This window comes from Cebus imitator, unplaced genomic scaffold (genome assembly GCF_001604975.1).
Source record: "Cebus imitator isolate Cc_AM_T3 unplaced genomic scaffold, Cebus_imitator-1.0 Scaffold334, whole genome shotgun sequence".
NCBI lineage: Eukaryota > Metazoa > Chordata > Mammalia > Primates > Cebidae > Cebus > Cebus imitator.
This window is the reverse complement of record NW_016107649.1, coordinates 1,263,340-1,277,151: the sequence shown is the minus strand read 5'-3', so window position 1 is coordinate 1,277,151 and position 13,812 is coordinate 1,263,340. Positions and strand designations below refer to the sequence as shown.

General features: G+C 42.1%; 1 protein-coding gene across 3 annotated transcripts in view; it reads left to right on the top strand.

The window, feature by feature from the left end:
- Positions 1-2,845: 2,845 nt before the first annotated feature.
- RCAN2 (regulator of calcineurin 2) overlaps positions 2,846-13,812 on the top strand; it is a 287,946-nt gene continuing 276,979 nt past the window's right edge. Inside the window, exon 1 of one of the 3 annotated variants that reach the window (XM_017505130.2) lies at positions 2,846-3,271. The gene's annotated coding sequence lies outside the window, so the exon portion shown is untranslated. Of the gene's footprint in view, positions 3,272-3,677; positions 3,971-13,812 lie in introns of those variants that run through there. The other 2 variants (XM_017505132.2, XM_017505129.2) reach the window with 2 other exon arrangements.

The window sequence follows — 13,812 nt, the reverse complement described above, 5'->3', positions numbered from 1 at the left end:
TGAGGCAGAGGAGTCACTTGAACATGGGAGGCGGAGGTTGCAATGAGCTGCAATTGTGCCACTGCACTCCAGCATGGGCAACAGAGTGAGACTCCTAATTGACAAGTGGACTTCATTATAATGAGAAACTTCTCCTTGGAAAAAGACACTGTCAAGGGAATGAGAAGCCACAAACTAAGAGAAAATATTTATAAAAGACATACCTAATAAAGAACTGTTATTCAAAATACAAAAATAACTCGTAACAATAGAAACTAAGAAACACAACAATAAGAAAATAATCTGATTAAAAAATGGGCAAAAGATCTGAACTGCCACCTCACCAAGGAAGAGGCAAATAAGGCATCACAAATGGCTTTAACCCTGTAAATTTGACAAACGGCAAATAAGCATATAAAAAATCTCAACATCATGTCAATAGGCAGCTACAAATCAAAATAATGAGAGGCCCATTAGAATGGTGAAAATCCCAAACAGTGTCAACACCAAATGCTGGTGAGGATGTGGAGTAACACGAAATCTCATTCATTGCTGGTGGCAATGCAAAATGGTATAGCCACATCAGCAGAGTTCGTCCGTTTCTTACAAAATTAAACCTACTATATGATCTATCAGTCATACTCCTTGATATTTACCCAAACAAGTTGAAAGCTTACCTTCACACAAAAACTTGCACACGAATACTTGGGGCAACTTTTTCATAATTGCCAAAACTTTGAAGCAATCAATCAAGCTGTCCTCCGATAGGTGAATGAATAAACAAACTGTGATATATCCAGACAATGAAATATTATTCAGTGCTAAAAAGAAATGAGTTATTGAGCCATGAAAAGACAGGGAAACTTACATGCATATTATTAAGTGAAGGAAGCCAATCTGAAACGACATTCACTTATATGACATTCTGGAAAAAGCAAAACTAGAAGACAATTATAAAATCAGTGGTTTCCAGAGGTTAGTGGGGAGGATGGGATCAATAGAGCACAGAGGATTTTCAGGGCAGTGAAGCTAGTCTGTGTGAAACTGTAATGGTGGATATAGGTCATAATACTCTTTTCCAAACTCAAAAAAGTACAACACCAAGAGTGAATTTGTAAACTATGGACTTTGGTTGATAATGTTGTGTTCATGTAGCTTCATTCATCGTATTCCTCCTGTGTCGGACTCTGACAGTCAGGGAGGCTATGTATACGTGGGGGCAGGCAGTATATGGGAGCTTTCTGTACTTTCTGCTCAACTTTTCTGTGAACCTAAAGGTTTATATTTATAATGTCACTAACAGCCATTGAGAGGCAGTCTAGTCTAGTGGGGACACCAAAGCCAGGATGTCTGCATGTGCGTTCAACTTTTCCACTCGTTAGCTTTGGCAAGTCATTTATTTAAGCTTTCTGCATTTTCTTTACTATAGATTAATTATAGTACTTTTCTAATGGAGTTGCCATGAAAGTTAAATGAATTAATGTTTAAGAATTGATTGGCATGGAGCACAGCATATAGTAAGTGCTCGATAAATGTTAGCAAAACAAAATTCTAATCTTATTTACCACCATCCTTAACATTAGCTACCCTTCAGCCTCACTCCTTCTGCTCCCCAAAATCCACTTCCAGCTCAGACTCCATGAACTCTTTTTCTCCCTGTATCTTATTATTGCCATTAACATTTGCTTTGCTAGTAACATATTGTTCTTTTCAAGGTAAACAAAATGAAGTCATTTGGTCACTTTTCCCTCTTTCCCTTATTTATCCTTCATTCTTCACACAAGCTGACAAACACAGAATTTCTCTTAGCAATAAAAGGAGGAATATGTGGCTGTGAGAAATCAGAAAAAGCATCTAGAAAAGTAACAGTATCTATATTTGGTGTTAGGAAAATGGCCATGTTGATTTTGGTAACAGCTGACATATATTGAGTATCACTGTGTGCCTGGCACTGTGCTTAGGTGTTTTACATCTATCGCCTAATTTAGTTCTTACATTAATTCCTGTGTTTTTCCAACTTTTCAAAATTTCTACAATGAATATATTGCTTCTGTAAGCTGAAAATTTTATATGCAAATTTATATTCATAAAATAATAGGCCCTGTTAAGATGAAAGTCACCAGCTTGGTGATGATTCTAGGAAGCACTCACTAATGAGATTTTGTTTAAAGGGTTAGAGATGCTTTACTTGGAAAGAAGGTGGATCCTGGAGTGCATTAGACATGCCAGCTATTTTTACATATTTTAAAGATAGAAGAGGAATTTGACTTGGTTTCTTTGGCTTCAAAAAATGAGCTAGCACTGTTAGAAAATTCAAGGGAGGCACGTTTTTGCTTAGCTTAAGAATGCCCTTTCAGACAATTCCATCCCAAATGACAATTATCTAAATCAACAACCACTTACAGATTCATGCATCCAGGAGAAGGCTGGACGAGGGGAAACCTAAAGTCATTTTCAATTCTGAATTTCTGTGTTTATATTAATGCAGGCTAACCAGAGAGAAGAGCCAATTTTTGTTGAAAAAATGTGATTCTATGTCAACTTTGGGAAAAAAACAATGTAGTATCTGGGTAAGTGAAGAATGATTGTGAAGCTTATGGACTGCTTCAGTGGAATCGTAATATTGTTATCAGAAAATCAAAAGGCATGCAAAGCAAAAATAAAACGGCTTATTTATGTAGCAGTTAGAAAGATGACAGAACATATACGTGATTTAAAAGCTATTCGCTCCCTCCCTCAGGTTGGTCTGCACACCCCCTTCCTTTAATTTTCCGCACTCTCCCTATTACGATCTTTTGCATAATTGACATTCTCTTGCCATGAGATTCAGTCCTGTTCCTATCTGTGCCTTACGTGTGGCACAGATAGGAACAGGACTGAATCTCATGGCAAGAGAATTCAAATGGGCTTCCTCGCCAATTTGAATTGCTTTATTCCGTAAAGCAGAGACTTCTACTGGGGTTAACTTTGTTGAGCAACAGATCTACCCTAGATTCTGCTTCGCCTTCAGTCCCGTTTGCTGTAGGACACCAACCTCCCGCTCACTGTGTCACGGCTCTCACACAATAGGAGTCGTTGCAGCCCCAGCCCTTCTGTCCTCAGGTCTGATGGCTGCAAATCCTGGCAAAGCTGTGAAGCCCGCGCAGGGCACCTTCAGCAGCCTGGGCTGGGCCGGACGCAGGGCTCCAGCCAGAGGGCGCCAGCACCCACCAAGCGCAGAAGCCCGGGAGGACCATCCAGGGGCACCCCAACACTTCCTCAGTTAGCCAGAGTTGGGGGGCTCAGATATCTGGTAAGAAGAGTCGTTCTCCCAGTACTCCCCAGCCAGTTTGCTTCTCTGCCTGTTTCTTCTGGGTTGTCGCTGCCCCCTCACCCTCAGCTCAGCATGGGACCCCAAGGAACCTCTCCCCGCTGAGGCCGGGACTCCTGCGGCCAGGCTCCCACGCCAGGTCCCCGGAGGCTCCTGAGCCGTCCCGGGCACCTGAGGTTGAAAGGAGGGGTGCGGGGCTGAGGGCAGGGTGAGAGCCCCGGAGGTGCGGTGGGTGGGGGACCGGGGAGGCCGCAGGGTCAGGAGGGAGGAGATGAGAGGAGGCCAGACAGGGGCTTTCGGTTTCCCTGGGTCTGATTGGAGGTTGGCCCGATGAGTCGGAGCTGGGGACGCGCCCATCTCCGCCGGCTCCTGCAAGAGCCGCCGGCTCAGCCCCTCCCTGGAGCCGCTTTGTCCCGGGTGACGGCGGCGGAGGTTGCGGGGAGGAGCGGGCAGCCGGCAGAGACCCACCGACCCACGGCCCCGGAGAGCGGGAGGCGGGGCGCGCCGCGCACGGCCCCACGCCCAGGCCCGCTGGCACCGCGCCGCCCCCACGCGTTCGCACCGGCGGGCAGGTGAGCAGGCAGCGCCGCGCGCGAGCAACCAGCCCGGCCCCCGCAGACGCCCAGCCGCCGCCTGCGCCTCCGCCTCCGCCTCCGCCGGCGCATCGCGGACGCCCAGCAGGTCGGTTATGTAACCGCGCCGGCCAGGCTCGCCCCTGCACCCCGTCCCGCCGGGGCTGACAGCAGCGCCCGGGTCGTGCCAGGGGACCGCGACAGGGGTCTGGCCAGTGGGGCCGGGTCTGAGGGCTGGGCGGGGGCGGCGGGGGTGGGGGTTGTCTCGAGATCTGTGGTCTGTCCCGGCAGAGGCCGTGGGGACGGAGATCTCCCGCGACCCCCCTCTAGGGGGCGCGGGTCCTAAGGAGCCCCTTCCCCACTGCCCGTGGCCTGGGGTTCGCCTTCCTGGTAGCAGCAGCAGGTGCAAAAGTGAAGGAGCGAGGGTGACGCCTGTGATCCCCGGGACTGAAGCTTAGAGAGGGGGCTAGAAGAGGCTAACTGGATACCGAGAGCAAAGAAGATCGAGAGAGCCCTTCTTCCCAATGCAGAGGCTGGGGAGTGGGTAGGTGCATTGAGGTGCAGCGGGCTGAGAATTGTCCTGCTTGGGATTAGCGGGCTTGGGTCATCTAAAAATAACTTCAAGTTTGAAAAGTGAAATGGACGGGAGCGCTGTGTGCCGGGTTCGCCCTGCCTGTGGGATGCTTCACTCCAGAAGTCACCAGAGGGAACAGGCAAATCCCAGCCGCCTGATCCCTCGGCTGCCTCCAGGTCTCGCTGGTTTCCAGGGTGCCTTGGTTTGTCTTATAGTTAATGATTTATTCTCCACGGCACTTCTGTCTTTTTCTTATATCAAAATCAATTATAGATGAGTGCATGCTTTGAATCTTTTCTGTTTCTTCCAATGAGATAGAGGTGTTCAAAGGACATCTAATGAGTTTGCTGCCAAATCAATTTTTTTTTTTTTAAAGTCTTAGTTTAGTAAACTAAAAAGTTTCTGGGATTCCTTTAATATGCATTCTCTCAATTTTCCACAATTGGAGATGAAGAGATGTCACAGCATTCCAGCTCACACTTCTCTCTCCCTTCAGCCAGAATTCCACTTAACTTATACAGAGGGGAGGCTTTAGGAAAAGTAGGGCAACTTTAACAGTGCAACTCAAGTTTCACACCTTTATGATCTTTTATTACATTAACTTCAAAACGAAGAACAAATGTATCATAAGGCACGACGCAAGACTTGCTAACCCGCCTTTGCAATCTGGGGGCAGAGTGAAGCTGGAAATACCCAGAAGCTGGAAAGGATCAAGAAGCAGGTCAGCATTGACGGTGGAACTAGACAAGGGAGTGAGCATTTGGCTGCTTTTCAGCATACTTATTGATTTTCTTTAGCTTTAGAGCTATTATATTAAGTATGATCAGCCATTGAGTTCAATTAGTCTAAAATGTGAGTTGCGCTTTGCTTTCAAATCCACTGCAAATCAAATCAGCATCTACTACCTCAGTCCAGTCCATAGAATTTTGTAAGGGAAAAGTGTTCTCCTCTAAAGCTACAGGACTCTAAAAGCTTAGTGTGTGCAGGTCCTGCAGAACCCACCTAAATTTGGGAGGACATGACTCTCTCTCCAGTGATGAACACTTAACAGAAGTGGGAACTTGAGAGCTTTCTCATTTGCAAGTGCACATCACAGTGTTAAAAACCACTTGCATAATCATTTGCAGATAAGTCATACATATCACGGATTCTTTTTACTGAGACTAACATTGACAGTCACCGAGGTCTCATTTTCCTATTCCTTTTACTTTCTGTAGCATCCACTTGATCTATTCAATAGTTATTTGTTGAGCACCTACTGTGTGCTTTGTAGGTCCTGTGCCAGAGGCTAAAAGAATGAGGCACATGCCTCCCAGAAATCAATCTAGCAAAAAAAGGAGAAGAAAATAAATAATAATGATTCAACATCACGAGTGTTTAGTGAAGATAGAAGCAAGTTTAGGGAGAGTCAACAGAAGAAAAACTGGAGGGAATCTGCTAGACTCTGAAGAAGAGTTCACATTTGGTCTGGATTCCAATAGGTAGCAGGAGTTGTCTAGGGAAGGTGCTGGGTCTTCCGCAATGAAGGGACAGCATACACACATGGTAGAAAGGTCACATTCAGAGGACACCTATGTGTTTTGAGGGAAGGCAGGAGAGTTTAGAATGGTTTCACTGAGGCTGGTTTGTGAATATACCCTGCTAAGGTGGTGAAACCATGCAACCTTTAATGGTAGAAATGATTTCATCTAGCTTATATTTTGCAAAAGTGACTTTGGAGGCGTGAGGAGGTGGGGTTGCAAAAAGGGAGATTTTAGACCATTGGAGTGGTACAGGCCAAAATAAAACATAAAACCCCCAAAACTCATAAAATGAAATGTGCCTGAACCAGATGACCTGGAGGAAAGAGAGATCCATACAGAGCCATTTTACGGGGAGGATCAGTAGCATTGGTCACCAAGCGGATGGTGGTATTGAAGGAGAAGCTTAGATATCTAAAGGATGGTCAGGCTTTCAACTTAATTAGGGAGTGAATGAGAAAAAGCATATTTGAGAAAGATGGAAATTTTTTATTTTGAACAACAAAATGAAAATGTTCAGTGGGCACTTTTATTTTCAAAGGTAATTTCTTCATTTCTGATGCCAACCTTCTGCTGATCTTATTTCCCTTCATTCCTGAGACTGTGTAGGGCTGCTTTTAGAGAAGAAAGAGAGGCAAAAAACAACAAAACAAAACAAAACAAAAAAACAATCTCGGCTCACTGCAACCTCCGCCTCCTGGATTCAAGCGATTCTCTTGCCTTAGCCCCCCGAATAGCTGGGATTACAGGCACACGCCACCATGCCCAGCTAATTTTTGTCTTTTTAGTAGAGAGAGGGTTTCACCATGTTGGCCAGGCTGGTCTCAATCTCTTTACCTCGTGATCCGCCCACCTTGGCCTCCCAAAGTGTTGGGATTACAGGTGTGAGCCACCACACCTGGCCAGGAGAGGCAAATTTTTTTTTCCCATTTATTTATTTTATTGCATTTTAGGTTTTGGGGTACATGTGAAGAACATGCAAAATTGTTGCATAGGAACACACGTGGCAGTGTGATTTGCTGCCTTCCTCCCCATCACCTACATCTGGCATTTCTCCCCTTGCTATCTCTCCCCCCACCGTCCCTCCTCTATTTCCCCCCAACTGACCCCAGTGTGTAGTACTCCCCTCCCTGTGTCCATGTGTTCTCATTGTTCAACACCCGCCTGTGAGTGAGAACATGCGGTGTTTGATCTTCTGCTCTTCTGTCAGTTTGCTGAGAATGATGGTTTCCAGGTTCATCCATGTCCCTACAAAGGACCCAAACTCATTGTTTTTGATGGCTGCATAATATTCCATGGTGTATATGTGCCACATTTTCCCTATCCAGTCTATCGTCGATGGGCATTTGGGTTGGTTCCAGGTCTTTGCTATTGTAAACAGTGCTGCAGTGAACATTCGTGTGCACGTGTCCTTATAGTAGAACGATTTGTAATCCTTTGGATATATACCCAGTAATGGGATTGCTGGGTCGAATGGAATTTCTATTTCTAGGTCCTTGAGGAATCGCCACACTGTCTTCCACAATGGTTGAACTAATTTACACTCCCCCCAACAGTGTAAAAGTGTTCCTATTTCTCCACATCCTCTCCAGCATCTGTTGTCTCCAGATTTTTTAATGATCGCCATTCTAACTGGCATGAGATGGTATCTCAATGTAGTTTTGATTTGCATTTCTCTGATGACCAGTGATGATGAGCATTTTTTCATATGTTTGTTGGCCTCACGTATATCTTCTTTTGTAAAGTGTCTGTTCATATCCTTTACCCACTTTTGAATGGGCTTGTTAGGTTTTTTCTTGTAAATCTGTTTTAGTTCTTTGTAAATTCTGGATATCAGCCCTTTGTCAGATGGGTAAACTGCAAAAATTTTTTCCCAATCTGTTGGTTGCCGATTCACTCTAATGATTGTTTCTTTTGCTGTGCAGAAGCTGTGGAGTTTGATTAGGTCCCATGTGTCTATTTTGGCTTTTGTTGTCAATGCTTTTGGTGTTTTGGTCATGAAGTCCTTGCCTACACCTACGTCCTGAATGGTTTTGCCTAGATTTTCTTCTAGGGTTTTTATGGTGTTAGGTCTTATGTTTAAGTCTTTAATCCATCTGGAGAGGCAAACTTAATAGCAGAAAGTTGTTTCTACATTTATCCCTAAAAGTGATAGTTTGAACTCAGTTATTTGAACTACTACTAGAGGTAACAGTGATAATAATGATAATGATCACATCTAAGATTTATTCAGTGTTTACTAAATGCTGAGCACAAAGAAGTTAGAACTATACATGGTTTATCACATCTGATCTTCCCACTAGCCTTATGAGGCAGGTATTGTTGTTATTCTCAGATGACTAGCAAGAAAACCAAGGCAAAGAGAGGATACCTTGTGCAGGTCACACAGTTTGTAAGATGTGCACCCAGAATTGAAGCCCAGGCTCTGACCAGTATTCTGAATTGTCAGTGTGAATTAATAGCATTAAAATAATTCTTTTTTATCCTGGAATGTGTTTTTTGCCCTAGGTTTGGATATTTGTGGCTGACACCACAAAATAGAACTAGACTGAGTCAGGAGTCCTGGCTTTTGACTGGACTCTATACCTTATTTGCTGTGTGATGTTTGCAAAGTCACATCCCATCTCAGGCTTTCGTTGTTTTAAATCAGTATATTCATGGAACAAGAGGTTGGTTAGATGCTTTCTAAGGAGTCATGACATTCTGAAGTCTTGCTGTTTGCTTTCTCAAATTCTACTTCTAGAACCATTGGTTCAGGTTAAGATTGTACCTGTCTGGTCACTTAGAAGATAGAACTACCTCAAAGAGGATTAACACAAATGGTGGCTTCTCCTTAAAGCTTGGTATGAACTGATCCATCTTACAGAGCTAATAGGAGTGCTTGAGGTTGGGGAAACATGGTTCTGGAAGGGGAACCCTGCATGTGCACTAAAATAGAGGAATCTTCATGGTCACTTACTGCTTTCTTTTCTTTAGACATGTTACTTTAACTCTACCAGAGTTTCTTCATTTCTGAGAAACTGGGGCAATTAATGTACATATTGTAAGATTATTGTGAGGATTGGAGCAGGTACTGTAAACCAGATCCCACATATGAGTTTGGTCTCAGTGAAGGTGCTCAGGAAATGGAGGTCCTCACCCCTTGTCCCCAGCGTAACTGGCATGTAGAAAGGGAAACGTAGAGAGTTTCTGAAGACAGTTTCCTGCTTCATAGTTTTGATAGGGGCCACCTCTTAGTTGAGTATCATCTATTCATCTAAGAAAGAAATGTATATTGGTAGTACAAAAACACACAGCACATTAAATGCCTTTCCAAATGTGCATCTCTCAAGTATTCATTAATAGCTTACCCTCTTAGACATAAAGAAGTGTCAACGTTCCACAATGCAAAGTTTTTAATTCTTCTTTTGCCAGTTTGTAAGGAGACCAATATTGCTGTAAATAAAGAAATATTGCCTAGGGTTGGTCATACTGGATTCTATTATTATAGCATAGAATAGAAAGGGGACAGAATGATTTTCTGTTCTGTATGTGTCTGTGCACAGACATGTGCTTTGTCTTCCTGAAGGGTTTTCTGCCTCTGCCTATAAAATGTTCACTGTCCTTGTATCTTTTTGCTTGTTACCAACTCCAGGTGTCATATATTGTAAGTTAAATTAATTAGTTAAGGAATATTTTCTAAATATGGAAACAGCTTTAAACTCAATGGAAACTTCTAAAATCCCTTAAAAAATGGTAAAGCAAGTGACCATGAATGGTACTTTCTAGAAGTTAAAGAAATGCTTCCAAATATAGCTCAAAAACTCCCTGCACTTCAGAATACCCACAGAAAACATTTTTTATAGTATGAATGGAAACAGCCTTATTTTCATATCTGATCATCTATACTCAACTTACTGTAAGACAAGGGATGAAACTTTGGGATCCTAAGCTTTGGAATGTATGCATAAAAAGACATTGTAATGGTGGCTATTGGACCAAAAAATGTGTTATTTTAGAGCTAGGTCCTAGATTTTATTACTGTTACCTTAGTTCTTTATGGGAATAATTGCTTTATTCTTTCATATAATTGAAATTTGCCTGGTCCAAAATATTATAATTTATTTGAAGCCATGGATTTCTCATACAGTGTTGAGAATGAAGTATAAAAAGCATGGACTTGGCATGAAAAGGTCTGGATCTCAATCCTGGTGCTGTCATTTCCCTGCTATGTGACCTTGAGCTTCCCATTGACCTAACATTCATAGGAACTGGCATTCGTTGAATGCTGCCCCTGTTCCAGAGGCTCTGCTCTGCATGCTGCATACGTTATCTCATTTAATCCTTACAACAACTCCACGAGGTGGGTATTGTCATCACTATTTACAGATAAGCACACCCTAAGGATCAGGGGGAATAAGCCATTGAGTGCCAGGTCTCTGAGTTGCAGTTTTCTTATCTGTACAATTAGGAAAATAATACCCAATCTCCCCACTTTACAGAGGTGTGAGGGTGACATACTATGAGTTTGTAAATGTGCACGGAAAAATGGAATGCTCTGCACAGATGTTGAGGAAGATTGTCACAATAGGGACCTACTAATAACAAGAAATCAGTTATAGATGGGCCTGGTATAGTGCCATGGCTGTGAGAAGAAAGACGTCCACTGCAGATAAAGTACATTTATATAATGCATTAAGAATATTGTATTTCCTTGCCCTCTTCTTTGGTACAAAGAACTTGTTTTTTTCAGGGACAACTTATTTGTTGTCAGTACCAATGTGGGTCAGGTCAGGCCAGGCCAGGCCTGATTAGGACATTGAACTGGGTCCAGCTGGTGAAGGGGAAGGAGACTGTGGTTTGAAGAGAAGAGGTAACTGCCAGAGGGTTGTTTTAGTATAAACAGAGAAGGGTGAAAGTCAAAGCCAAGGTCGAGGAAAGGATAGGCATGATGTGGAGTGCGAGAAAAAGTCATCATCAGGGTTTATATAAAGTGTGAGCGACAGGCAGGACATGGAGTCTGCTCATGAAGGCTAGAGATATTTTCCAGTGTCTGCTGAGGCCTGTCCTCTCAGCAGAAAAACTAGGGACACTCTGCCGTGATTTTTAATTTTTTTTTTTTCCTGGGGCATAGGTGCTTTCTATAAAAACTTTGGAAAACACAGGAAAATATAAAAAGAGAGAATTAAAATAACACATATTACCATGAGCAATTGATAATTACTATTAACATTTTGATGTATTTTTCACTTTTTTATATGCATGTTTTATAGAAATGAAATTATAACTGCGTATAGAATTTTACATTCTGTGTATTTCACTGAAAATTTAAAATAACTTTCATATGAGGCCAATACTCTTTTTGAATAATTTTTCATTAGCTGCATAGCATTTCAATGTATAATTTTATCATAATTTATTTACACTTTCCTCTATTGTTGAACATTCAGATGGTTCCCAATCATTTAAAATATCATATATACTACTTTGATAAACATCTTTAAGCACCATTTTTTTCTATGTTTTGGATCGTTTTCTTAGGACAGATCATTCGAAGTGGAGCTATTGGCTCAGATAGACCTGCTTAAGGCTTTTCCTATATACTGACATTGCTTTTAATTGCTTTTTTGGGAGGTTATACTAATGAACATTCCTACAAGCAATGCAGGAGAATGCAGCTGTCACCTCTGTCCCACTTGTAAGCAATCTTTTTGGTGAAGATAAGAACTGGATGGTGTTAGTGCTTTCCAGAGATAACCCCTACCCTGGAAATATTCATGCCTAACAATTGATTCAAGGAGGTTAGGCTTTCTTTTAGGGAGTTGAAGGTGAGTGGGTAGGGATCTGGTAGACTCAGTATACATGAGTGTTTGCAGGCAAGTTGATTTCTGTGGATGGCTTCTCTCCTGATGTGTCTGTTATCAGTGGCCTGGCCTATAGATACAGCAGCCTCAGTGAGAGGCCTGACCTTGACAGCTGTCATCACAGCCCACTGAACTGCTAATGTGGACTTATCCTAAGTAGAATAGAACAAACCCCGCTTACGTGAGAACTGCTTCAGTTTGCTGCTTCTGGCTTCTCAGTTGGGCAAAAACAGTTTTTAAATCCTGAAAAACTACCTTGAAAAATATTGATAGCAAATATGGGCACTTATTTGCATTAGTTCTGTTGTTGCTTTAGTTGGTTTTGGACCAGCTCCCCTTCTGCTTTCAGGCAAACTTTAGACAGGCACGTAACGTCTTTGTTCACCTTCTACTCAAGAGACACAATGCAGAGAAAACCATTTTGAATAAATAACTAAGATAACCAGTTGGGATTTTCTTAAAAAGTCACTTAAATTGTCATTTTTCTAGTTTGATGACTATTCAAATTTGCCTTTTCAAAGATAAAAGGTCCTGCATTTACTATGAGGCTACCATATCAATTATCGTATTTTGATTACATTGACCAATTTATTGAGAGAAACAGCCAATTTGAATTATTTTCCCCCATAAATTTGTCTGAAAGTCAGGCTAGATTAATATAATTTATTGTTTATTTTGACTTCTGGAACTATTAAAGCTAAAAGCCCAGTATCTGGCCAAGACAAATCAATGTTCAGTTTATATTTCTCTTGTGAGGTTGACTATTTTGTCAAGAAAGAAATTATTTATTTGATTACAGATATCAGCACATGAATTTTGCAAGAGCAGATTGTAAATTCAGATAAATTAGTGGTGGTTCAAACAAAATTTTATTTGCTCCATAGCAAAATTTCTTACCTTTGACAAGTGAAAACTAAGTAATATTTTGTAAATATGTTAATTTTTTCCTGCTGTGAGCATTAATATTTACTTGATATTTTATGATATACAAGCAACTATTTATTTTAAAAAGTGTTAAATTTTGGTCAGGAAAGATATTTAGCAAATGGCATATCACAAAATGTGTTTATTTGGTAGCTTTCATTTCTCTGTCTCTTGGTGACTTCTGTTTTGCCCATTACACTTCAAAATTTGACAAGGTAAACAAACAAAATTTGACCAGGTGACATTTAGGTGATGCTCTGAATTGAAATACTTGCTTGGTGAGATTTTCAAAGGCTGACCTTCTGACCTTGTGTCTAAGTGCCACAGCACTTGAACACTGTGGAAATTCTTGGCTTGCACCCTGGATGCTGGTTTAGTTTCAGCCTCCTGAGGTATCATGGGTGGGGAGAGAAGATTTCCTTCCCATACTGTTTGTAACCACACTGGGAGGTTGAGTGTCTCTTGCTTGGGAAGGTTAAGAGGGCTATCACAGTCCCGACATGTATGCAGACTGATTTGGAAGAGTCAGTTCCAGGTAGAGGTGAGATGGAATGGTAAACCTGAGGAACAGTTCCCTGTGGCTCTCCTGGATCTCTATTACCTTCATTCGAGCCAACAACCGCTTCCTTCTGGCTGTATGAAAACTGCTCAAATAATTAAGGTGGAAACCAGGGACATTAAGAAACTTAGGATGGCTTAGATGGGCTCACTTACATTCTAGTGTAATTTTTAATAGTTTACATGGGACATGGGGCAGTCCATAGTGTCCCTGTGGGGCAACCTTAAGTGTGCTGTTTCACCTGTGCTCCTTCCTACCAGACAGCTCCCAGGAGACCATAGACAAGCGCTGAAGGCAATGACCATGTATGATTCATGGAATGACCTTCAGGGTCTCTAAAAGTAGAATTCCCAAATGTGGCAGCTCCTCATAATGCTTCCAGTTTTATTCCTTAAAATAGCCTTTAAAATCTCATGCTTACACAAAGATGACAATTTATCAAAAGGCTTTTGTCTTGGGTGATAAAGATTAAACATATGCCATGCTTTTGCTGCTTCTTTTTACCCTTCATTTAGCCTCTTCCCCTTAGCT